The sequence below is a fragment of the Epinephelus moara genome, chromosome 5, assembly GCF_006386435.1.
Source record: "Epinephelus moara isolate mb chromosome 5, YSFRI_EMoa_1.0, whole genome shotgun sequence".
Taxonomy (NCBI): domain Eukaryota; kingdom Metazoa; phylum Chordata; class Actinopteri; order Perciformes; family Serranidae; genus Epinephelus; species Epinephelus moara.
Window position 1 is genome coordinate 24405332 of NC_065510.1, and position 4563 is coordinate 24409894.

The 4563-nt window shown below is 39.6% G+C and overlaps 1 long non-coding RNA gene across 1 annotated transcript; it reads right to left on the bottom strand.

Moving 5' to 3' along the window:
* Positions 1 to 1878: 1878 nt before the first annotated feature.
* Positions 1879 to 4185, bottom strand: LOC126390279 (uncharacterized). The gene is made up of 3 exons (XR_007569958.1): positions 3805 to 4185; positions 3177 to 3288; positions 1879 to 3073 (listed from the first exon to the last, which is right to left on the bottom strand). It is a non-coding gene; the product is annotated as an uncharacterized LOC126390279 (long non-coding RNA).
* Between the last annotated feature and the right edge of the window lie 378 nt (positions 4186 to 4563).

Consider the following 4563-nt stretch of genomic DNA (forward strand, 5'->3'; position numbering starts at 1 on the left):
AAGCCAAAAATACAATTATACAATTACTGCTATCAGATCATAAAGAGGGTCATTTAGGCAAAATTAAAGCTATTTAGATACAAACACACACACACAGTATCCAGTAGTACACACACACACACACACACACACACACACACACACACACACTTTCTCTCTCTCACTGTAAATCTGAAAGAAAGGTAATAAAAATATGTTCATGTGTTATCTCAGAAGATCTTTCTGTTGTAACTGAGTTTGAGGAGTAGTTAAAACGAGTCACATACTGCGAGGCAGTGTTTGCTGCTTGGTTATCTACAACTGTGACTTTTAGTTTTTTTGTATCTCCAAAGGACACCAAGAATATTTTTATGCCTCCAATTGCAATGGCCTTAGGCATTATGTTTTCAGGTTGTCCATCCGTCTGTCCCATTCTTGTGAACGCAATCATTCTTTAAATGTTGGTAAATATTGAGGTAATTCTTTAGAATTGGCTCAAATGTCCCCTTGGTTTCAGTGATGGACTGATTAGTTTTTATGGTGGTCAAAGGTTAAAGGTCAAGGTCACTGTAACCTTGTCTTTTTGAACACAATATCTCAAGAATGCCTCCAGGGAATTTCTTCAAATTTGGCACAAACGTTCACTTGAACTCAACCATGAACTGGTTAGATTTTGGTGGTCCTAGGTCAAGGTCAAGGTCAAGGTCTATGTAACCTCATCTGTCTCATTCTTGTAAATGTGATATCTCAAGAATACCTTGAGGGAATTTCTTTAAATTTGGCACAAATGTTCACTTGGACTCAACAATGAACTGATTTTGGTGGTCAAAGGTCAAGGTCATTGTGACCTTGCATGTGTCTCAATCGCGTGAATGCGATATCTCAGAAGGACCTTTAGGGAATTTCTTTAGATTTGATACAAATGTGTACTTGGGCTGAAGAATTAACTGATGAAAAAGTTGTGGTTGAAGGTCGAAGATCAAGGTCACTGTGACCTTACAAAATATGTTTTTGGCCATAACGTTCATATGCTAATTATGACAAAGCTTCACACAAATGTCTAATAGGGTTGAAAAGGTTAAATGATGCCATTTTATATCTAAAAGTTCAAAGTTCACCTTCACTGTGGCATCATATGTTTGGCATTAAACACTTTTCTTGCTATTATTAAATGTCACATCTCAGGAACAGAAGGGGAGACATTTGGTCACATACTTAATTGGTGACACTAATCTTGGGGGCCTATGTGTGCTTAAGCTGATTGTACAGATCATCTGTGCTGTCAGGGGGAAAATGTGTGAAGCATCCATGTTTTCACAGACATGGATGTAACTGGGAAATATGCTGTTGTGTAATATTGAGTTATTGATATCACATATATCTATTTTATATCTATAGGTATATTCTGCATGAAAGCAAATTATTCCCTTGTGTTATTTGTGCAAATTTGACCACTGGACTGCAGTCTGTAGCACTGTACTGTACAGATGGTAGCTGTAAGATATTTAGAATTGTACATGCTGAACACGTAGGACTGTCTGTGTGTGATTGTGTGGCAGTTTAGCCTCTGAATAATCTCACTTGTTCTTTCTGTTATTTCCCTTTAAACTCTCCCTTTTCCTCTGGTCTCTGTAAGTAGGTTCATTAAGCCCCACCATGAGCGCACACTTTTTGAAAAAATGTGTGCATTTGTGTCTATTCATGTTTTTTCATGCAATCACTCAATGTAAAAAAAAAAGTGTTGTGACATTGTATCTTGTTTGTTTAATGCTCACACAAACAGAGAGGTAATTTATGGTTTCAAGGGGAGTTGTGTGTTTGGTGACAAACAACAGTTGTCACAGTGACAACCTGGGGCCTGTTTCACAAAACCAGGATAAGGGATTAAGCCGTGATATCTTGGTTATCCTGGATCAACTTATCCTTGATCCAGTTTCACAAAAGCAGGATAGGGGGAAGTGGGATATGTTTTGACATAAGTTACCATGGAGATTTATTCTGTGGAGCTAGCCTGCTCCAGACCAGGCTAAGTTCCAGGATCTATTTAATCTCATCCCTTATCTCAGTCAGCAGTCACCACAAACGGAAACCAATAGTTATTCCACTGCCCACTGCACATTGTTATCACATTCAACCAGACCCACTGTCATTATTTAAACATTTGTGATCATTAATTGCAATCATTTTAGATAAATGATGATTTTAGATGATTTTGCAATCATTAGATAATTTACAGTTTTCCATAGACTATATATAAAATACACATCCCATATAAATATAAATACACATCAAAGAGTAACATGATGTTCCTTTATTGAATAAGGATAAATCAAAGCAAGTAAACCATCAGCTCCTTTCAAAACTGAAGTCACACAGTGACTCTACAAGATAGAAAGCACGGAATCAAAGCATATTATACAACACAAGAATAAATACACATTCAAAGGTCTGTATATGATACACCCCGCATGTCTGCACACTGAAATAAATGCAGGACAAATCCATACACAACAAATGAACAGACAAATGAATGGATGCAGTAGCCTCCCTGCAAGCTTGTATACACACAGTATACAGCACAAACAACATAAGAGGCCAAATCAATTTAAATTGAATAAAAAAACACAAATTCCTCTGCCAATGCAGGCCATATTTAACTGAAATTCACAGCATGCGTCTCTGCCACTGCAGGACATATTTAACTTAAATTTAATGCATGCATGTTAACTAAAATAATTTAACACATATTGGTCCCTGACCAGCCGACCACTGTCGTCATCAGGGAAGATGGCAGGATTGTCCCAGTCCATGTGTGATGGCACTCTGGGGGCCCTCTCCTTCCTCAGGCAGGCCACATTGTGGAGGACAGCACAGGCCATAGTGATGTCACATACCCTTAAAGGGCTGACCCTTAAGTGGTTAAGACAGTGAAAGCGTGCCTTCAGGAGGCCAAAGGTCATTTCGATCCTGGCCCTTGTCCTGGCATGGGCATGATTATGGGCCTGCTGTGCTTCCTGAGGGTCTATGTATGGTGTGAGGAGAAAAGGCTGGCAGGCATACCCCCTGTCCCCCAGCAACACACCAGAGAATTCACCTGTCAATACAAAATCTCATCATCACAACCTCATAAATAGAGTGACATTCTTGACACAGCCATGATGTAAAAAGCGGTTATTAACAGAGGTTGTGTGGCTCACCTTGTGATAGGCACTGATAGATTCCAGAGGTCCGAAAGACTCAGGAGTCATGGACTGGGCCGGGCCACTTTGCCACAACATTGCTGATCAGATAGTCAGCATCGCAGACCATCTGAAATGATAAGATGAAGACTATTAAACCAATCAATGCACATCACAAGCAATGCACAGTGTTCATTAATCGACAATATCAAAACGTAATGTTCACCTGAACATTAATGCTGTGAAAGGATTTCCTATTCACAAAATCGGGGGATTATATATATATATATATATATATATATATATATATATATTCTATATATATTCTTATGATCAATCAGCATACACATGGAGCATGAGGAGCAAACATAGGATAAGATAAGGTAAGATAAGATAAGAGGAACTTTATTTATCCCAAAGGGAAATTCAATTACGTCAGTGAGCTCATGTATTTATCAAAGAGTTATACAGTCTGATGGAGTTGCATTTACACAATTTCACTCACATCTGCAGTCAATTTCAGTTACAATTTCAACTGATTCATAATCAGAGTACAACTACGTTTTCGGAGATGTTAATTAACTATTTGGATTGTAATTGTGATGGCTTCAGCGGAGCAGTGAGTGTGTATTTGTGCACTACTTACGCATTCAGGCCGCCTGCAACTTTGCCACGCTTTCTCTCGTTGTTTTATTACTGTGGCGGTGTTGCCTTTCTTTATGATTTGATCCTTTACCTCTTCGTAAGCCTCCATGAGGATTTCTGCCTCCGACGGGGTAAAGTACGCTGCTCTCGTTGCCATGGTGAATCGGTGAATCTGTGATCGATGGCGGGGTCTATTTGAGGAAGCCGCGTGCGCGCACTGATCCAGGATTGGTTTCACCTGGCTTGATGAATCCGTGTCTGCTCATCCTGGCTTGGTCTTTGTGCAACCAATTAAGCCTGGACGTTCTTGTTTTGGATTCGTTGAACCCAGCTCAGTCATTTATCCTGGATGTCTGAATCCTACTTTTGTGAAACGGACCCCTGGAGTCTCATCTTGTCCTGCGCAGTCTGCAGTCACTCACATGGAAGTTCTAGTCAGATGAATGCACTGTTTGTTAAGAAAATGTATTGTTTATGCTGAGCTAATGCCGTGTTCACATGGAATCAGGCAGACGGTAGACTGCAGATGGAATACACCTTCTGGACGGCACGGGAAAAAGACAAACAGCCCGTCAGAATGGCAGGATGGTGAAATGAAACATGCATGACGATATGTTGCAATTGTGATGCCATACTGTTTACAAAGAATAGAATAAGATATTTAATTGGATTTTTTCATGTTGATTATGTTAAGTCATTATTCTAGTAATATCCAGTAACTGTCCAGATTGCCTTGTGGGAAGGAGCTACGGATGGCAAA